At 37.1% G+C, this 23,003-nt stretch overlaps 1 long non-coding RNA gene across 2 annotated transcripts in view; it reads right to left on the reverse strand.

Moving 5' to 3' along the window:
* Positions 1-5,478: 5,478 nt before the first annotated feature.
* The window catches only part of LOC103098496 (uncharacterized), a 28,535-nt gene continuing 11,010 nt past the window's right edge, over positions 5,479-23,003 (reverse strand). For both annotated transcript variants that reach the window (XR_459200.2, XR_459201.2), the window contains exons 4-5: positions 22,111-22,198; positions 5,479-5,697 (exon numbers count right to left, since the gene is read on the reverse strand). This is a non-coding gene — a long non-coding RNA (uncharacterized LOC103098496). The remainder of the gene's footprint in view (positions 5,698-22,110; positions 22,199-23,003) is intronic.

Consider the following 23,003-nt stretch of genomic DNA (forward strand, 5'->3'; position numbering starts at 1 on the left):
CAATTCATTAATTAGTTACACCTCAACAGGGGAAGTATTGCATAGCTGAATATATGCAAACTAGCAGTATTATTTTAGATCCAAGTGGCATTAGGTTTGAGCTTCAACGTTCTCACACTCATCACATCTCCTTCCCAAAATGTCAAATATATAGAAAATCAGCAACTGTCAAAGGCAAATCAACTTGGATGGAGCCTATTCCGAGACTAGCATGTCAATAATGTTTATATACCTTCTTAAACCACATAGTCTAATTACCTCTGATTATATATTTAAGGAAACTTCCAGGCACTGTAAATACTGCAAATATATATATATATATATATATATATATATATATATATATATATATATATACACACACACACACACACACACACACACACATTTTTTTTCTCCTTTTGAAAGGAATCAGGAGTTCCCTAATACAACAAAGTTCCCAGTCTTGGCCACTGATCTCTAGGCCAACACGTTCCTGTGGAATCAAGTAAGGGCAAAAAATTGTGATTACTGAGCAACGTCATCTTTTTTTCCTTTACCTAGTTCACTTTTCAAAGTCTCTTCTCAAAAAGTCTCAAACCTGGAAGTTAATGATTTTCATAAAGTCGCGCATCTAGCCTAGCAAGGGCATGTGTGGTAGAAAAAGCAATGGGTATTGTTTTGTCATTAGCTATTGCTAGGATCTTAAACACATCCCATAAGCTTTCTGTTTCATTTTTCTTTTCTATGTATAGAAAGAATAGGACTATCTTAGCTCTTTTCATCCTTTATAGTTCAAATACTCTGATTCTCTGATACAACAAGCTCTAATCAAGAATAGTGTATTAACTAAGCTTTCCTTTGGAGTCAAATATGGTTCTTTTCTTGGTACAAAGTAATCTCTGAAATTATTTTATAGATATCTTATTTGATACTCCCAATATTCCTGTGAGTTAAATTTTATTGTTATGCCCCAAGATGAGAAACTGAGTCTGACAGATTAAATGACTTGCCAGCTCCACATAGCTAGAAAATGTCTGAAGAAGGATTTGAACTTAGTTTTCATGACGATAAGTACAACACCATATCCACTGAACCACCTAACTGCCCATCTTAACCCCAAAGGCCCATTTTTATATAGTTGTGGTGTATTTTTTTACTTTCTTAGATGGCTTTTCAGTGAGCTCCAGGGAATTCCTGCCACATAGAACATCGTCTATTTCTCCCTGTGTTCCTGTCACTGTAGTACCAGAGTCAAATGGATGAAATTCCCACATGACACACTTGAAACCATTTCAGTTTGGATTTTTATTTCTAGAAAAGATGGAAGACACAAAATAGCTCAGTAAAAAAGGTCACATTTTAGAGTTGTTTTATTCCCTAGAGACTCACTAGGTTGAAAGAAGAGTCTCTAGGACCAGTCCAGAATAGCTAGAGATGGTTGGGAGCAAAAGATAAAATCAAAATGCCCTCAAAAGCACATTATCTTTGTATTCAAAGACTAACTTTTTTCTTATTTAGGGCAAACTGAAAATAGCCATGAGTCAACAGTTCTTAAATTGAATGCTGACAGAATGGAGAGTAGTATTCTTCGTACCTACAGCTCTTGCTCCCAAAATGTTTGCCATTTTAATTGGCAAATTAATGCAGATGGAGAAGTAATCAATAATGACCAATCATCTATCCATAGATCATGGTAATATAGAATTAAAAGAGACCTTAGATGTCACCGAATCCCACTTCTCATCTCTTCTACAATATCCCTGACATCTCTCCTCTGCTCCAATGCACCTAAAGATGGGAAGACAGCTCTTTAATGAGGCAGCCCATACCCCTTTGAAATAATAGCAATTATTAGGAATTTCTTGTTATATTGAAACAAATTTCTTGAAATTTCTACATATTGGTTGTAGTTTTTCTCTTTGAGAAAAGAAAGATTAAGTCTTTCTCTGTGTCATATCTTTCAGATATCTGAAGACAGTTCACAGGTTTGTCTACTCTTTTCTTTTGAAAGATAAACATCCCTAGTTCCTTTCACCATTTGCAGTAGAAAGTGATTTCAATACCCTCTAAAAATCCTACCTGGGTCCACTTGAACAGTCTACACTTAGTAAATGTTCCATATAGAAGTATAATAAGTAAAACTGGGCAGTTACTTGGTGTAATGGATAGAGTGCTAGACCTATAATCAAGAAGTCAAATTCATGAGTTCAAATCTGACCTCAGACACTTACTAGCTGTGTCACCCTAGGCAAGTCATTTTTACTCTGTTTGCCTTGTTTGCATCAGCTATAAAATGAGCTATAGAAGGAAATGGCAAACCACTCCAACATCTTTATTAAGAAAGCCCCCAATGAGATCATAAAGAGTTGGCTATGCCTGAACAATGAAAGAAAATATAGCTATAAAACAGAACATCACTGTGGAAGGATTTATATGTCAAATAAAAGATTTTTACCTCATCCTATAGAAAATAGGAGACATTATAGTTTTCTAATCAGGTGGGTGACATAATAAGAGTATTGTTTTAAGAAAATTATTCTGGTATCCTTGGATTAGAATGTATATGGTATAGCTATAATAAGCAAAGAGTATTCACAGGATAACTCAACATTGACCACTTGAATGTGAAATCCAACATTCAGAGAAAACATTTGTAAAAATAGGAATCTAAAAAAAATAGAAAATTTCCCAAGTTTCAATAAAATGTGAAGAATTCCAAGTATGTAGGGAGGTTGAAATCTTAAATTGGTAGAAAGAATCCATAGTCATGAAATGAAAGTTCCTTGAACTATTTACTATTTTCTTCAAGTGAAGAAGGGACTAAGGAAAAAAAAGAATGTTTCCATCATCTAACACTATATAAAAATCTGATCATTAAACACATATCAAAAGAATTCTACCAAAAATATCACCTTCAGATAAGTCCATCTATGTTGAAATAAGCTGCCTATGTGAACATGAGAAAATCTTTTGAATTAATACCATCTTTTCTGATAGGCCCAGAATGATGGCATGGTTCTAGGAAATGATGGCATGGTTCTAGATCAGCTAGCACTGATCTCTTTGTTACGTGTGATTGATCACAAACAGAATCAGCAGCATTACTTGTGAAAGCCTCCTTTCTTCAGTCCTATTTTCTGTCCCTCTTTTTCTGCCTCTGCCTTCCTACAAGGCAACAGGTCTCTGACTTCTGGCCTCTGCCCTGGGAAATACCTTGCTTGGTACAAACGTATTTGGGCCAGAGAACAGAAAATTATTCTATTCTATTTAATTCCCTTGAATGTTAACTCCTCTGAATTGTCAGATTCCAGCCAATCCCTGGTTGACCTTTTCATCTGCTCTCAAGATTATAGTCAAAACTCTAGGAAGCTGATGACACTCCTGCTTTATATAAACCATAACTCAGAGAGATTTTCTAGCAAAGAGGGAGGAGGGAAAGAATTAATGGAGACACATTGCATATTGTGGTAGACCAATGACTCAGCTGGAGGCAAGGTGACAGAAAAGACATCATTAAGGACAGAAGAGTAAGTGGAGCATCTGGTCTTAATATGTGAAATCAATAAATAAGCATTTATTAAGTACCTACTATGTGCCAAGTATTGTGCTGAAGTCCAGAGATACAAAAAGAAGTCAAAGACAGTCCCTGCCTTTAAGGAACTTACAATCTAATTAGAGAAAAGAAATTAAATGTGTATATATTTGTATATATGTATATACCAAACTATGTATAGAATAAATAGGAAATAATGAAGAGAGAAGTGATGCTAGAATTGAGGGGTTTACAAAAGTTTCCTGTAGAATATGGAATTTTGGCTGAGACTTTAGGGAAGCCAGGGAAGGCAGGAAGTAGAGAACTGAGGAAGGAGAGTATTCCAGGCATGGGAGACAGTGGGAGGAAAGTCCTGAAACTAAAAGATAGAAGGGCTCGTTTATGGAACAGCCAGGTGGCTAGTATCACTGGATCAAAGAGTTTGTGTTGGGGAATAAAATGTAGAAAAATGGGAAAGATAGGAGAGGACTAGGTTTTGAAGATGTTAAATGTTAGGATTTTGTATTTGATGCTGAAGGTGACAGATAACTATTGGTGTTTCATTAAGCAAAAAAGATGACACAGTAGGATCAACACTTTAGGAAAAATGACTTTGGTGTCTGAATACAGGATGGATTGGAGTTGTTTGGTTAAATAGATAAACCGGTTAATTAATAGATAGAAAATCAAGAATGCCACATGAATAGCCACCAAAAAAGTGTCTAGTCAATGCTTTGAGAGTCACAGGAGTTTCTTCCCATTCTAGTCCTTAATTAAATATTCCATCATTCCACTAGCCAAGAATAAGCAACCAAGAACAATTATAATCTTATAATGAGTATATGTACTAGGAAGTCACTGGGCAGGGTTCCATTTAAGTGTTCATCATTTGACAGAACTGGAAGCAGAAAGGCAAAATTTGGAGCCAGAACTTAACGTTTCTCAAATGACTTAATTGAATCAGTGTTGGCGGACATAAAGTAGGAACACTAACAGAAAATACTATGGTCATGAATAGGAAAGATTTAGTACTGTCTACTCACTCCTGGTACAAGTTGATAGCTAACAACTGAGTCTCAGCATTAAGGAGCCTGGATTTGGGGTATTCTTATGAACTTGTTATGGGGAAATTGGATTTGAGAAAAGTTGTGGGTACATGACCTATGTGATAATTGTTCTAATAAGTATTGATTTTCAACTTCTTTTCATTTATATCTTTGGTCATGAGTAGAGAAACTATATAAAGTCAAACTATGTCATTTGAAAAAAATGCCAGTTTTGGAGCCAGAAGATCTTGTTTCAAATCCAGGCTCTTCTACTTATTATTTATGTGATTCTGAGGGAATAAGTTGCTTCTCTGGGCCTCAGATTCTTGTAAAATGAGTAAGTTGGACTAGATAGCTTCTAAGTTCCCTTTGAGTTCTAATTCCGTGACCCTATAATTTTATACAATATAGGAAAACAGGCAGTAAGGCAGTTTCCTATTGGGTTAATAACTCCAGTAAAGATTCTGATTCAATTAATTCCCAGTACCCACACTCCCTAAATAAATTCAAAGATTGGCCACCACTCACAAAGAGGGGGAGCCAGGGAACACAATCAGCTATTTTGTCAGAACTATAAAAAAAAAAATCAACAGTTTTTCTGAGAGCTCTTTCTTGTTGAGTGGACTGAACAACCACAATGGAGAGTGTGGGATTGCTCATTGCCTGCTTCTCATTGTGAATAGGATCATGTTTGTGGTCATCAACCCTCCTTGGTGGTTAAATTTGTGAACACTGTAATTAAAAAAAAAAGGAAAAAGTCAGATGTTCAAACAGCAAGTGTCTGCTGAATCCATACAATGAAATCAGTCCTAAATTGAATAATGGATAATTTGGATAATAAAAGAGTATTCCACAACAGTAACCATGCCTTCTTTTAAAAAGCTGTATTTGAAGAAGTTTTATTATAATGAGACATCATGAATAGTGAGGAAAAGTACTAGCTTTAGAAGACCTAGAATTAAATCATGACTTTGTTACTTTTGAGCAGTATGACATTGGGAAACTCACTTCACCTTATTTCATCTTGTGGCAGTCTCTTTGGCTGACGTTTTCCTCTGGCAAGGGACTTTTCCCATCTAGAGGGACAGAGAAACCATTCCTTCTTGCTTCCTCCAGCTGTCTCCTGTCCTGATTTGCCTGGAAGAATAAGAGATAAACATCATTTCATCAGCTCCCCTCACCAATCCCCTACCTGAACTGCCTAACATCCTTCAAGGTCTCCACCTTGAGTTCAAACTCCTAGTGATGGTAATAACCCATGTGAACTCATCCATCAGTGAGTAATAAAACCCTACCTGTTCATTTTTCCTCCATCCCAGTGATCCTAAATGCCACTTGTTCGTCATCTATTCTCTACTACCTGGCTCCTTGTTCCCATTCCCTCAATCCAAACAACTACCTCCATTCACAACATTCCATTCTAAAGCAACCTACCCTTTTTACTATGCTCTCTGGAATACTTGCTCCATAGGGAACAAACTAGTTGCCTTAAATATTTTTTCTTTTCAACTCCTTTAATCTTCTGGCTTTTACTGTGGCCTGGCTTTTTCCTAAAAACACAGCTTCCCTTTCCAATACTGGCTACATTTTCACTCATCTACACACACACACACAAACACACACACACACACACACACACACACACACACACTCCCTCCCTCATTGGTTGAGATAGAGTTGGAATACTCCTTGTTTCTCATTGCTACTTCCAAACTTACTTCTACCACTGTCTTTAAGTAACCTTTCCCTCCTTTAAGATTCACCCAGTCCTTCATTCTATCTACTCAACCCAATAAAATTTCTGGTAAATGTTGCTGTTAAATATTGACTTATTTTCAACCCTATCCTCAACTCATATTATTGATTCCTTCAACCAAAATGTGGGATTTTTACATTTCACTATGTGATCTCATTAAACACATTCTTCTAACATGTAAAAATATTTTTGATCATGAATACATTGTATGCATGACATTATCTATCCCACTCAATTTTGCATCTTCTTCAAATGTGATAAATGTGTCAAATGTGTCATATAAGTAATTCATAGAAATATTAATGGCTGAACAAGTTGTGATATATAATTGTAATGAAATACTATTGTGGCAGAAGAAATGATGAACAGAATGATCACAAAAAACCTGGAAAGATTTATATGAAGTGGTATAAAATGAAGTGACCAGAACCAGAGGAACACTGTACACAGTAATCACAACAATGTATTGTGATCAATTTTTAATGAGACTATTTTCAATAAAGCAATGGTCCAGGACAACTCCAAGGGACTTATCATGGAAAAGGATATCCACTGCCATGGAACAGAAGGAACAGAATCTAAACTCAGATTGAAACATACCATTCTTTACTTTATTTCCTCCATGATTTTTTTCTAGTGTGAGTAATGTGTCTCTGGTTACACATGATGAATAAGGAAGTATGCATTATATAAGAATATATGTATACCTATATATTACCTGCCTTCTTGAGGAGGGGAGAGGAGTGGGATGGAAGGAGAAGAAAAAAAGAACAAAGTATAGATTTTTGGACATAGCTAATATGAGAATTCTTTTCTCTTAGGTAAGCATTTATTATAATTTATTACATATTTATTTATAACAAAAAAGAATTCTGTTTTCCTAAGGAATGTGTTAATAGAGTAAGATGAGAAAGTTCCCAGAGTGAACTATATACTGCAAAAGAATTACTTTATTTTACCTTTTCTCTCAATAAAGGACACAGATTCCTATTATATGTTCCTTTAAAAATATATTATAACATATTTAATAAGCTATGTAATGTGATTTCCCTGCTGTTAGAAAGAAAAAAGGAAGGAAGGAAGGAAGGAAGGAAAGAAGGAAGGAAGGAAAGAAGGAAGGAAGGAAGGAAGGAAGGAAGGAAGGAAGGAAGGAAGGAAGGAAGGAAGGAAGGAAGGAAGGAAGGAAGGAAGGAAGGAAGGAAGGAAGGAAGGAAGGAAGGAAGGAAGGAAAGGATAAAAAGAAAGAAAGGATAAATACAGAAAAAAAAACTACCAGAGACCTCCACTACATTGACATAAACATACACCTATTTCTCCCTCTATCCTCAACTAATATCTGTTGTCAATTGTAGTTTCTGAGTGGTTCACACTCTTTTCTAGGTAGGGCCTAACTTAAGTCAGTCCCCAGGAGCTGATTCAATAATGAAACAAAGTGAGACAGCAAGTTATTAAATAGTTAAAAAAAAAAAAAAAAGATTTACTTAGCCAAAGCAAGAGAATTCAAGGATAGACATTGAAGACATCTTGAAAACCTCTCTGCTCAAGACTACTTTCTACTCAGACAATGAGGAAGTAATATCAACAGGCTAAGTTCTTAGTCCCTTGAACAAAACAAAACTCAAGGAATATGTAAATTAAAGCAAAACTAATGCTTTTAACTTAATGCTAACCAGCAATGAAATATTGCTCCTATCACACCCATTTTCAAAGCATTGGTGAAACAAGACAATAAAATAAGAACTGAGGCTGATTGTGGCTTGAATATGAGTTTCCTATCATAAAATTCAGACTGAAAGAAAGTAGGGAAAGCCATCAGACCATATAGGTATGATTGAAATAACATCCCTTATGAATATGAAGAGGAAGTGATGAAAATAGATTTAAGGATTCAGCTCTGTTAGAGCACCTGAAGAACTATGGACAGAGGTCCATACTATTGTACAGGAGACAATAATAAAAATACATCCCAAAGAAAAAGACTAAGAAAGCAAAATGCCTGAGTGATGAAACCTTACAAATAGCTGAGAAAAGAGGGAAAGTCATATATAAAGGAGAAAGGGAAAGCTATACCCATCTGAATGAAAAATTCCAAAGATTAGCAAGGATAGAGAAGAAAAATTTTATTACATTAAAAAAATCAAAGAAATAGAAAACAATCATAAAATAGGAAAGACAAGACATGTCTTAAAGATGTCAATGGAATATTTCATGTAAAAAGAGGCATAATACCCAAAGGGCATTAAAAGACTGCCTGCTCTTTGATCCAGACATACTAGTTCTGGATTTATATCCCAAAGACATAATAAGGAAAAAGACTTGTACAAAATATTTATAGCCACCCTCTTTGTGGTGACAAAAAATTGGAAAATGAGGGGATGCCCTTCAATTGGGGAATGGCTGAACAAATTGTGGTATCTGTTGGTGACGAAATACTATTGTGCTCAAAGAAATAATAAACTGGAGGAATTCCATGGGAACTGGAACAACCTCCAGGAATTGATGCAGAGTGAAAGGAGCAGAATGAGGAGAACCTTATACAAAAAGACAGATACACTGTGGCACAACCAAATAAAATAGACTTCTCTACTAGCAGCAATGCAATGATCCAGGACAATTCTGAGGGACTTATAAGAAAGAACACTATCCACATCCAGAGAAAGACCTATGGAAGTAGAAATACAGAATAAAAACAACTGCTTGATCACATGATTTCATGGAGATATGACTGGGGATATAGACTCTAAACAATCACCCTAGTGCAATAATATGGAAACAGGTCTTGAACAATGACACATGTAAAATCCAATGAAATTGCTCATTGGCTACAGAAGGGGATGGGAGGAGGGAAGGGAAAGAACATAATTCATGTAACCATGGAAAAAACATTCTAAATTAATTAAACAAATGAGCTTTAAAAATTTGGCATAATAGAAGCCAAAAATGGTAGGAAATTTAACAGAAATAGAAAAGATTAAAAAGATATATCAAGAAAATACCAAAATATATAAGAAAGATCTTAACTACTGAAAAGCATGATGGTATGGTTACTGATCTAGATCAAGACAGCCTGGAAAATTAAGTCAAATGGACCTTAGAAATTATCTCTAACAGCAGGCTAGTTGAAGTGACAAAATTCCAGTTGAGCTATTTAAAATCCTACAGATAATGCTGTTTAAGTGCTCTACTCAACATGCCAGAAAATTTGGAAAACTCAAGAGTTCCACTAGATTGGAAAAGATCAAGTTTTGTCCTAATCCAAAAAAAGGGTCAAAATAATGTTTGTCAAAATGGCTAGCCATAAAGACTCTATCACTGCATTCATCACAAAAACACTCTTGCCATTTTCATCAACTTCATAGTGCTTCAAAACAGCAATCTTAACCTTTCTCTTAGGTTTGTTCTTTTTTGAGAATGATGTAAGACTTCTTTCTCTTCTCAGCATCACCCCAAAGCCTCAAAACAAGATGAAGCATAGACACCTTCAGAATGTTGCAGTCAAATAAAATATGCCCATTTTCCAATTGCTTGCCAACAAAAATCAATCTTTGTTAACTGGGATAATTGACAACAAAGTTATGCTTAAAATTCTGCAAGCAAGGCTTCAACAATCTGTGAACTGAGAATTACCAGAAAAGGAGGCTGGTTTTCAAAAAGGGAGAAGAACTTGAAACCAAATTATCAAAATTTGCTGAATTATGGAGAAAGCAAAGAATTTTTTTTTAATTTACTTCTGTTACATTGACTACCCTAAGGCATTTGACAGTGTCAACCATAACAAAATGTGTAAAGTTTACAAAGATAAGAGTACCAGATCATCTTATTTGACTCCTAAAGAACATGTATGTGAAAAAGGAGTAAGAAAAGGCTGTATATTGTCACCTTATTCATTTATCTTATATGCAAAGTACATCATGTGAAATGTCAGGCCTGTTGAATCAAAAATTGAAATTAAGGCTCCTCTGATAAATATCAAGTCTCAAATATGCAGATGATACGACCCTGATGGTAGAAACTGAATAAGAATTCAGAAGTCTCTTGATGAAGGTGAAAGAGCTGGCTTTTCTTTTATAAAAGCTGGCTTAGAGATAAACATCAAAAAACTACGATCATGGCAACTGATCCCATCACTTCCTGAAATATAGAGGGAGAAGAAATGGAAACAATTCATATTCTTGGGCTCAATGATCTTTGTAGATGGTGACTGCAATCATGAAATCAAGATACTCCTTGGAAGGAAAGCTAAGTTAAATCTAGACAGAATACTAAAAAGCTGACATTTCCATACTGACAAAGGTTTTTCTAGTAACTATGTATGGCTATGAGAGTTGGTTGAGTGCCTAAGAATAGATGCTTTTTGTTTTGTTTTGTTTTTTGAGAGTTGAAGTAGGTTTATATTGTGTTGATGACCTTAATGATGCCCCTAACTTCATGGTTCTTCATCTTTCTCTTCTCTTTCCTTATTTCAGCTTGACAGCAGCATAACCATATATTAAGCCTCATTTTCACCTAGGAATACTCCATCTTCAAGTCTCTGAAAATAATTTTCTCTCCTTTCATCTACTAAATTACTTTTCTTTTTTTTTCATCAAAAAAAACTTATTTCTTTTTTTCTTGTTTATCCCTGGTTTATTCTTTGATTTAATTGATTAAGTTAATGCAAAGTGCAGGTAAGCTTCACTAATACATGAATGAGGAAACTGAGTCTGCGGGGAAAAAAAGGCTTTCTTTTTACCCCCAGAGGATACATAGTGGAACTCAAGCCTAGAGTTTAGGTTTTTTGACTCTCATTAAGTACTACTAGGTTTGGCCACCCAGCAAAAATCTTTCCTAGACCAGGAAAATATGAATAGTTAGATGTTGTTGATGATGATGTTGTTGATGATGATGTTGATGATGATGCAGGTGATGTTATTGATGATAATGTTGATGATGTCGATAATGACTGAATTTGGAGTTGGAGGCTTTCCTTCCATTTGAACATTTCTGACACTTCCCAATATAATGATTAAAATTTTCTTAGAGACTGTCTCCAACCTCTTTCATCCTTCCATTGCATTGACCTTCTCCACTCCTCCTCCCATGCACTTCTTTATGAAATTTAAAATTACCCCATTTTATTTCTTTTCCCATTTCTTAGTATTATCCTCTTTTTAACCCTAGTTTTTAATATATGTATATATTTTTGATATTTCATCCTATACAGTTTGTCACTGTTCCCTCTAAGTATTTACTTCTAGCTACCCTGATGATGACAATTTTTAAGAGTTACCTATATCATCTTTTCTTATAGGAATCCAAATCATTTGAACTTATTGGGTTCCTTAAAAAAGTTTTTTTGTTTGTTTCCCTTTCTTAATTACCTTTTGGTGATTCTCTTGGGTTCTGTGTTTAGGCATCAAATTTTCTGTTTAAGTTAGGTCTTTTCTTTATGAATGCTTCGAAGTGTGGAAAGGAAAATTGAATCAAGCTCTGGACTTGCTGCCACTGAGGTGGGGCAAATAGCAGTTGAAAGGTTAGAGTGAAATTGATAAACAGCAATTACTGTTGGTGGGGGGAAGGGCAAGTTGGGAAGTGACAGTTGTTCACAAAAGGGCTTTCTCTTTCCTGGCCCTCAGACTGGAACGAGCACTCTTTCCCTGTCTCTGGATAGAACTACCTCTATTCCTGGATTTTCCCAACTGTATGTTCTTCCTGGATTCCTGTGATCATGTCATCAAACAAAAAGATTTAAGGAGAGTGGTTTGAACTATAGAGCTGGTCTTTAGGGGTCAGCCAGAAGAGACAGGCCCAACCAGCTCTGAAATTCAGAACAATTTCTTCCTCTAGCTGTCTACTGCTAAAGACTTTGAACTTATGAAAACTAGCATATAAGAAGACTATCATTTCAGGGGGACATAGAGGTAACTGAACCTAAGGACAGCCATTCAACCATAAAGAGTATTTATCAGACCCCTGCCCAGCAACCTTGGTCTCGGGGAGACTTGTCTCTCAGAGGGGTCCATGCTTACCTGCTCTGGGGTATCTTCAATATCAATCAATGGAGAAGATATCCCCTCAGGCTATCATAGGTGGCCCATTTCTCGGGGACCCCGTTTTTCAAAAATAGACTCTCAGAAGGGGGTATCTCTCTCCTTTTACCTCACCAGCAGCCATATTCCCTCTGTCCCTTCAATTCCTCCATTCCCTGTTGCAAAACCTTTAACTATTACAGAAGTCTTCTATTTTAATAAGTGATCATTTTTTCCCCTGCAATAATATAGTTAATTTTCCTGGATAGTTGATTCTTGGTTGTAGATCCAATTCCCTTGCTTTCTAGAACTTTATCTTCCATGCCTTTTGGTCCTTAAGTGTGGATGCAGCTAGGTCCTGTGTTATCCTAACTGTGGTTCCATACTATCTGAATGGTTTCTTCTTAGCAACTTATAGTATCTTTTCCTTGGTCTGGTAGTTCTTCAATTTAGCTATAATATTACTGGGTGTGGTCAATTGGAGATTAAATGCAGGAGGTGGTCTGTGGATTCTTTCCATCTCCACTTTTTCTTCTTGTTCAAAAATACCAGGGAAGTTTTCTTGGATAATTTCCTATAGAATTATGTCTAGACAGTATGGAAGAGATTAGGAATAGATCAACACCTCACAACCTACACCAAGATAAATTCAAAATGGGTGAATGACTTAAACATAAAGAAGGAAACCATAAGTAAATTGGGTAAACACAGAATAGTATACATGTCAGACCTTTGGGAAGGGAAAGACTTTAAAACCAAGTAAGACATAGAAAGAACCACAAAATGTAAAATAAATAATTTTGACTACATCAAATTAAAAAGCTTTTGTACAAACAAAACCAATGTAACTAAAATCAGAAGGGAAACAACAAATTGGGGAAAAAATCTTCATAGAAACCTCTGACAAAGGTTTAATTACTCAAATTTATAAAGATCTAAATCAATTGTACAAAAAATCAAGCCATTCTCCAATTGATAAATGGGCAAGGGACATGGATAGGCAGTTCTCAGATAAAGAAATCAAAACTATTAATAAGCACATGAAAAAGTGTTCTAAATCTCATATAATCAGAGAGATGCAAATCAAAACAACTATGAGGTATCACCTCACACCAAGCAGACTGGCTAGTATGCTAGCAAAGGAAAGTAATGAATGCTGGAGGGGATGTGGCAAAGTAGGGACATTAATTCATTGCTGGTGGAGTTGTGAACTGATCCAACCATTCTGGAGGGCAATTTGGAACTATGCCCAAAGGGTGACAAAAGAATGTCTATCCTCTGATCCAGCTATAGCACTGCTGGGTCTGTACCCCAAAGAGATAATGGACAAAAAGACTTGTACAAAAATATTCATAGCTGCGCTCTTTGTGGTGGCCCAAAACTGGAAAACGAGGGGATGCCCATCAATTGGGGAATGGCTGAGCAAATTGTGGTATATGTTGGTGATGGAATACTATTGTGCTAAAAGGAATAATAAAGTGGAGGAATTCCATGGAGACTGGAACAACCTCCAGGAAATGATGCAGAGCGAGAGCAGAACCAGGAGAACATTGTACACAGAGACTAATACACTGTGGTAGAATCAAATGTAAGGGACTTCTCCATTAGTAGTGGTGTAATATCCCTGAACAATCTGCAGGGATCTAGGAGAAAAAACACTATGCATAAGCAAAGGATAAACTATGAGAATAGAAACACTGAGGAAAAGCAACTGCCTGACTACAGCGGTTGAGGGGACATGACAGAGGAGAGACTCTAAATGAAACTCTAATGCAAATATTAACAACATGGAAATGGGTTCGAATCAAGAACACATGTGACACCCAGTGGAACCACGCATTGGCTATGGAGGGTGGGGGAGAGGAAAAGAAAATGATCTTTGTCTTTAATGAATAATGCTTGGAAATGATCAAATAAAATATTATTTAAAAAAAGAATTATGTCTAGGCTTTTTCTTTCGTCATGATTTTCTGGTAGTCCAATAATTCTTTTTTTTAATTTTATAATATTTTATTTGATAATTTCCAAGCATTATTCATTAAAGACAAAGATCATTTTCTTTTCCTTCCCCCTACCCCCCATAGCCGATGCGTGATTCCACTGGGTGTCACATGTGTTCTTGATTCGAACCCATTGCCATGTTGTTAATATTTGCATTAGAGTTTCATTTAGAGTCTCTTCTCTGTCATGTCCCCTCAACCACTGTAGTCAGGCAGTTGCTTTTCCTCGGTGTTTCTACTCCCACAGTTTGTCCTCTGCTTATGAATAGTGTTTTTTTCTCCTAGATCCCTGCAGATTGCTCAGGGACATTACACCACCACTAATGGAGAAGTCCATTACGTTTGATTATACCACAGTGCATTAGTCTCTGTGTATAATTTTCTCCTGGTTCTGCTCCTCTCGCTTTGCATTATTTCCTGGAGGTTGTTCCAGTCTCCATGGAATTCCTCCACTTTATTATTCCTTTTAGCACAATAGTAATCCATCACCAACATATACCACAATTTGCTCAGCCATTCCCCAATTGATGGGCATCCCCTCGTTTTCCAGTTTTGGGCCACCACAAAGAGCGCAGCTATGAATATTTTTGTACAAGTCTTTTTGTCCATTATCTCTTTGGGGTACAGACCCAGCAGTGCTATAGCTGGATCAAAGGGCAGACAGTCTTTTATCACCCTTTGGGCATAGTTCCAAATTGCCCTCCAGAATGGTTGGATTAATTCACAACTCCACCAGCAATGAATTAGTGTCCCTACTTTGCCACATCCCCTCCAGCATTCATTACTTTCCTTTGCTATCATGTTAGCCAATCTGCTTGGTGTGAGGTGATACCTCATAGTTGTTTTGATTTGCATCTCTCTGATTATATGAGATTTAGAACACTTTTTCATGTGCTTATTAATAGTTTTGATTTCTTTATCTGAAAACTGCCTATCCATGTCCCTTGCCCATTTATCAATTGGAGAATGGCTTGGTTTTTTGTACATTTGATTTAGATCTTTATAAATTTGAGTAATTAAACCTTTGTCAGAGGTTTCTATGAAGATTTTTCCCAATTTGTTGTTTTCCTTCTGATTTTAGTTAAATTGGTTTTATTTGTACAAAAGCTTTTTAATTTGATGTAGTCAAAATTATTTATTTTACATTTTGTGATTCTTTATATGTCTTGCTTGGTTTTAAAGTCTTTCCCTTCCCAAAGGTCTGACATGTATACTATTCTGTGTTTACCCAATTTACTTATGGTTTCCTTCTTTATGTTTAAGTCATTCACCCATTTTGAATTTATCTTGGTATAGGGTGTGAGGTGTTGATCAATTCCTAATCTCTCCCACACTGTCTTTCAATTTTCCCAGCAGTTTTTATCGAATAGTGGATCTTTGTCGCAAAAGCAGGGATCTTTGGCCTTATCGTATACTGTCTTGCTGGGGTCGCTTGCCCCCAGTCTATTCCACTGATCCTCCTTTCTGTCTCCTAGCCAGTACCAAATTGTTTTGATAACCACTGCTTTATAGTATAGTTTGAGATCTGGGACTGCAAGTCCTCCTTCCTTTGCATTTTTTTTTCATTATCCCCCTGGATATCCTTGATCTTTTGTTATTCCAAATGAACTTTGTCATGGTTTTTTCTAAATCAGTAAAGAATTTTTTTGGGGAGTTCAATGGGTATGGCACTAAATAGATAAATAAGTTTGAGTAGGATGGTCATTTTTATTATATTGGCTCATCCTATCCATGAGCAGTTAATGTTTTTCCAATTGCTCAAGTCTAGTTTTAGTTGTATGGAGAGTGTTTTGTAGTTGTGTTCATATAGTTCCTGTGTTTGTCTCAGGAGATAGATTCCTAGGTATTTTATTTTATCTAAGGTGATTTTGAATGGGATTTCTCATTCTAGTTTTTGCTGCTGAGCTGTGTTGGAGATATATAGAAATGCTGATGACTTATGTGGGTTTATTCTGTATCCTGCAACTTTGCTAAAGTAGTTGATTATTTCAATTAGCTTTTTGGTTGAATCTCTAGGATTCTTTAAGTAGACCATCATGTCATCTGCAAAGAGTGATAACTTGGTCTCCTCCTTGCCTATTTTGATGCCTTCAATTTCTTTTTCTTCTCTAATTGCTACTGCTAGTGTTTCTAGTACAATGTCAAATAGTAGAGGTGATAATGGGCATCCTTGTTTCACTCCTGATTTTATTGGGAATGCATCTAGTTTATCCCCATTGCAAATGATATTAGCTGATGGTTTTAGATATATACTGTTTATTATTTTTAGGAACGGCCCTTCTATTCCTATGCTTTCTAGTGTTTTTAATAGGAATGGGTGTTGTATTTTATCAAAGGCTTTTTCTGCATCTATTGAGATAATCATGTGGTCCTTGTTGGTTTGCTTGTTGATGTGGTCAATTATGTGGATGGTTTTCCTAATATTGAACCAGCCCTGCATTCCTGGTATAAATCCTACTTGATCATGGTGGATGACCCTTCTGATCACTTGCTGGAGTCTTTTTGCTAGTATCCTGTTTAAGATTTTTGCATCTATATTCATTAAGGAGATTGGTCTATAGTTTTCTTTCTCTGTTTTTGACCTGCCTTGTTTTGGAATCAGTACCATGTTTGTGTCATAAAAGGAGTTTCATAGAACTCCCTCTTTGCTTATTATGTCAAATAGTTTGTATAGTATTGGGATTAACTGTTCTCTGAATGTTTGATAGAATTCACAGGTGAATCCATCAGGCCCTGGGGATTTTTTCTTAGGAAGTTCTTTGATGGCTTGTTGAATTTCATTTTCTGATATGGGATTATTTAAGAATTCCACTTCTTCTTCTGTTAGTCTAGGCAGTTTATATTTTTGTATATATTCATCCATATCACCTAAATTGATGTATTTATTGCCATATAATTGAGCAAAGTAATTTTTAATGATTGCCTTAATTTCCTCTTCATCAGAGGTGATGTCCCCCTTTTCATCTTTTATGCTGTTAATTTGCTTTTCTTCCTTCCTTTTTTTAATTAGATTGACCAGTATTTTGTCTATTTTGTTTGTTTTTTCAAAATACCAGCTTCTTGTCTTATTTATCAAATCAATAGTTCTATCACTTTCAATTTTATTAATTTCTCCCTTAAATTTTAGGATTTCTAGCTTGGTTTTCTGCTGGGGGGTTTTAATTTGATCGCTTTCGAGTTTTTTTATTTGCATTTCCAAATGATTGATCTCTGCTCTCCCTAGTTTGTTAATATATGCACTCAGGGATATGAATTTACCTCTGATTACCGCTTTGGCTGCATCCCAAAAGGTTTGAAAGGATGTCTCGCCATTGTCACTTTCCTCAATGAAATTACTAATTGTTTCTATGATTTCTTCTCTAACTAAATGATTTTGGAGTATCATATTGTTTAATTTCCAATTAGTTTTTGATTTGGTTTTCCATGTACCATTACTGATCATTATTTTTATTGCCTTGTGATCTGAAAAGGCTGCATTTATTATTTCTGCTTTTCTGCATTTCTGTACCATGTTTCTGTGACCTAATGTAGGGTCAATCTTTGTGAATGTGCCATGTGGTGCTGAGAAGAAGGTGTATTCCTTCTTCTGTATTCTGCGATTCGTCTACGTTTTGTGGGTGAGTTCATCCCATTCACGTTCAAAGTTATGACTGTCACTTGTGGACTCCCTGGCATTTTTATATCCTTCCCTAATTCTAACCTTTCTTCTTCAGCTCTACCTTTTAGTCCAATGATTTACTTTAAATCAGTCCCCCTTGTCCCCTCCCTTGATATGTTTCCCTTTCTAGTCCTTCCCTTTTTGTTCCCTCCCCTCCCCCTCTTCTTCCCTCCCTTTTTTGTATTCCCTCCCCCTTATCCCCCTTGGTTTCCCCTTCTCCCTTCCCTTATTGGGTAAGATAGAATTCAAGATCCCAATGGATCTGGATGTTCTTCCCTCTCAGAGTTGATTTCCCTGAGAGTAAGGTTTAAGTAAAAACTCTCTTCCTTTCCTTCTTATAGGAGTTTTCTTCCCCTTCCCTTCCCGTGTGAATCTTTGTGTGAGAAAGATTATTCTATTTGATCTTTCTTTCCCCCTATTTACACATTACATTTTCCCCACATGTTAGTATACATAGATTGATATAAATGTAGTCCTTATAGAAGAGAGTTTGAGTAAAAGAAAAAGATAACATTTTTCTCCTTTTCCTTTTCCTTCATATTTACCTTTTCAGGTATTCCATGCTCTTTGTTTTTCAATATCAAACTTTCCACAGAGCTCTGGTCTTTTCTTTGCAAAAAGCTGGAAATCTTCTATTTTTTTGAATGCCCATACTTTCCCTTGGAAGTATATAGTCAGTTTTGATGGATAGCTGATTCTTGGTTGAAGGCCCAGCTCTCTTGCCTTTCTGAAAATCATGTTCCATGCCTCATGATCATTCAGAGTGGAACTTGCAAGGTCTTGTGTGACCCTGATTGGCATTTGTTTATATCTAAATTGTCTTTTTCTGGCTTCTTGTAGGATTTTTTGTTTTGCTTGAAAGCTTTGGAATTTGGCAATTACATTCCTGGGAGTTGTCTTTTGGGGGTTTAGTGTAGAGGGTGTTCTGTGAGCTCTGTCAGTGGCTGTATTGCCCTCTTGTTCTAGGATCTCTGGGCAATTTTCTTTGATTATATCTTGTATTACGATGTCGAGTTGGCTGTTTATTTCTGGCTTTTCTGATATTCCAATTATTCCTAAATTGTCTCTTCTCCCTCTATTTTCCAAGTCTGTCACCTTGTCAGTGAGATATTTTATGTTCTCTTCTAATTTCTTGGTCTTTTGGCTTTGCTTTATTAGTTCTTGCTCATTGTCTTCAAGTTGCCTAATTCTGACCTTTAAAGCCTGGTTTTCCTTTTCACTTTGGTCAAACTGGTTTTGTAGATGTATGAATTTCTTTTGCATTATTTCCCACTTTTCCTCCCAGAAGGCTTCCATCTTTTTGATCCTTTCTGAATCAAATTCTTCATGGGTTTGTGGAGAGTTTCCATTTCCTTTGGAAGGTTTCAGAGCATTTGCTTGTGTTTCCTATTCTATCTCCTCTGTATTTTGTATTTTTGCTCCATAAAATGTGTCCAAAGTCACCCCCTTCTTCTTGTTTTTCTTGGAATTTTGGGGCTTTTGTGCTTCTGTGGAGTTTGCCATCTCTATCTGAGTGGGGAGGACTAGCTTTTCTTATCTGTGTCTGGTGTTCAGAGGTTTTAGCCCCAGGCAGATTGTCCATTCTATGCAGTTGTTGTTCTGTCTTCCCAGGGAAGCCTGGAATTGCTGGTGTTTCCATGTTACTGCCCTCCTCAGCTCCCTCCCGATGCTTCTCCGTTGCCTTACTTCCATGCTCTGAGCCTGGCTTGGCCCTTTCCGAGGAGTGTTTGTTTCTGTGCCTTGGCCAGCCAGAGGAGCCAGCACTCTGAGGGGGGAGGGGCTGTAGCTTCCAGGAGCTCTGGGGGCTCCTGATAGGATTAACTTTCCCTGGGTTGAACTGAGTATGCCCTGAGGCAGGGACCTTCTGTGAGACTCGGATGGAAGGATCCAGCCAGGGGGTTACAAGCTCCCCCCTTCTCTCTCTGTTTCCCTGCTGTCTGTGTTGGGTGCCCCCTCGTCTGAGTCAGGTTGTTTTCAGGAAGTGGTCTTCAGAATAGCTGGCCCTGAGGCTCTGAGTTTCCCTCTGCTGCCTTGGACTTGGCGCTCTGGGTTGGGGGGGGGATGGGTCCTGGGACCTTCCTTCTGCCTACCCCTTAGGTCCGAGTGATCTCGGGTTCTGGCTCAGGAGGGGGTGGGGCATACCTTTTGATCCAGGTCCAGGAGGAGGATTCCCGGGGTCTATGCAGTTGTTCGTTTTGAATTTCGGTGCCCTGGGAGCATATAGTTTGAGTTTGGTAGGGAAGATCTGAACTTTAGCTTTCTCTAAGCCGCCATCTTGACCAGAAGTCATTCCAATAATTCTTAAATTGTATCTTCTGGATCTATTTTCCAGATCTGTAATTTCATCAATGAGGTGTTTCATATTTTCCTCAGTTTTTTCATTCTTTTGATTTCTTTTTATAGACTCTTGCTGCCTTGTGCAGTCATTTGATTCTAGTTGCTAGATTCTAATTTTTAAAGACTGAATTTTATTCCTGGATTTTTGGTCATCCTTCTCCTTCTGGCATGTTTTTCTTTGTAAGTCTTCTTTCACTTTCTTTGCCTCATTTCCAAGCTGATCAATTCTGGCTTTAAGACCCTATTTTCTTATTTTATTTCATGTGCCTTTGTTTCAGATGACTTATTTTGTTTTTAAGTTATTTTCCTAATTGTCTTCAGTCTCTCTTAATTGTTTTTTGAATTGTGTTTGAGTTCTTCCAAAGCCTGAGTCCAATTTGCTAGAATTTCTGTGTTTTTCCTTGGTTTTCTTTGGTCCTCCTCTGTTCCATTTGCTCTTTGTTCATTACCTGGATAGAAGTTGTCAATTGTAATTTTTTTCTTTTTCTGTTGCTTACTCATATTTTTTCCTTCTTTCCCTCCTATGATTAATTGTAATCTTGCTCCTCTGATTATTTGCTGGATCTATTGGTTTGGGCTATTCTGTACTGAAGGGACTTCTCTGCTCTGCTGATTGACTAGATTCTAGATGCTTTTGAATTGTGGTGCTGGGGAAGATTTGGGCATCATGAAGGTGAAATCAATTGATACTTGAAAAAATTAATTCAGACTAACAACAACAAGGCTAAAAGAAGCTTAACTGATTTGGCCACATAATGAGAAGGACCCATTGGAAAAGCTCCTTCTGTTGGGAAATAGTAAAGACAAAAGGATAAGGAGTATACAGCTGGACAGGTCAGTGGATTGAGAGTCAGGTCTAGAGATGGGAGGTCCCAGGTTCAAATTTGGCCTCAGACACTTCCTGGCTGTGTGACCTTGGGCTTAACCACTTAACCCCCATTGCCTAGCACTTACCACTCTTCTGCTTTGGAAATGATACTTAGTATTGTTTCTAAGGCATAAGGTAAAGATTTTTAAAAAAGGAGAGAGGGACAGCAGAAGATGAGATGGTTAAATAGTATCATGGACCCTATTTGGACATGGACAACCTGAGCTTGGACAGTCTTTGGAAGATAATATAGAAGGCCCTGAAGCATTATATTCCATGGGGTCACAAAGAGCTGGGTACAATGAATAACCAAACAACAACAAAGATAAGGGCACTAGGTATTGTGGACAAGAAAACAAATGCAATGAGGTAGGAATGAGATGGGATAACTTCCATAAGCAATCTGGGAAACTCACATGTTATCAGACCTTTTGGCTGAGTTTCCTGGGCAAGAAGTCACTATGCTCCATTGCCCACTTCAATCTTGAGCCCAAATCACTGAGCAAATGTTGGAATGAAAAACTGACAAGAGAACTAAAAAATCACCTTCTCCAAACACCTTGATTCTCTTAGGTTCCACATAAAAATAACTATTATTCACAGTAACTCATTTAGTCCTCACAATAACCCACTGAGTTAGGTACAGATGTTAATATTTTGCCCATTTTACAGATAAGGAATCTGAAGCTCAGAGAAGTTAAATGATATTTCTAGGGTCACATAGCTAAAATGCTAGAAATTTGAATTGAGCTAACAGGTTTCTGTTATTAAGATGGATAAAATGAACTGTCTTTTTGTCTACCTCAGGACAAAGAAGAATCTGAAACTGGAAGAAAAAGGATTGAGCTCTTCAAAAGGTAGACAATGTACAAACAAAGATATATTAATGGAAAGATATTTACCAAGCTTTGGAAGACCCTTACCAATAAATTGCTGTGCAAGGTCCAGGCCTCATTTATGGAAGAAGAACATTGTTTTGGTTCCCAACATGTCTCTTCTTGAAGTTTGACACTAAAGAGGGCAACAGAAAAAGATATTTTCACAAACTTGCCTTTGTAAAAGGAGGTGACCCTCTGTCCTGTTCATTAAAAGGGCCCTTAACTAAATCCGGCTGTGTGCCAACCAATTGACATGGCGGTTACCTAATCTGGTCCTTCAGATAGGCTAGGGAAGAGTATAATGACCAGAAGGAAAAACAAAGGTCTCTCATCCAGAACTGGAATGGAGCTTTTCCCCTCTTAGCCCAGACCCCAAGCCAGCATTTAACCCCTTTGCCTTATCTTCCCTTTCTCACTGGTGATTTCCCTAGGATAAATTAGTGCTTGCAGAATCTGGTGGGATGCTCTTCCTACACAAATGGGGAAAACACAGAGCTCTTCACAAACTGATTGCAATCTCTCTGGCCATCTTCCATCCTGTCTGCTCAGGGATGAATCTATTGTAGAAGCAGGTGAAAGTCTATTGGCCCCTCTCCTTCTCCTTCTTGTGGTCCCAAGAGAGGAGCTACTTGTGCAGGACCTTCAATGCTTGCCCCATATCTCTGACTAGAGCTTGATTTTAAGATGTGATGTAACCGAGACAGCAGCAAGCAGCCCCCCAAATTAAAACCAAACCAAACCAAAATCAAATGGGAGTCAGGTCCAAAATTACAAAGAAGTAACATCATCCCTGGGTAGAAAATGAAGGCAACCTGAGAGAACCTGCTGTTTTTCTGTACCAGAAAGTGCTAGGGAAAGGATGGTTGGCACTTCACACTGCTTTCGTTTGCATTGCTCATGGGTAAAGAGAAAGATAACAACACTGTTTTGAACATTTG

Source organism: Monodelphis domestica, chromosome 1 (assembly GCF_027887165.1).
Source record: "Monodelphis domestica isolate mMonDom1 chromosome 1, mMonDom1.pri, whole genome shotgun sequence".
Taxonomy (NCBI): domain Eukaryota; kingdom Metazoa; phylum Chordata; class Mammalia; order Didelphimorphia; family Didelphidae; genus Monodelphis; species Monodelphis domestica.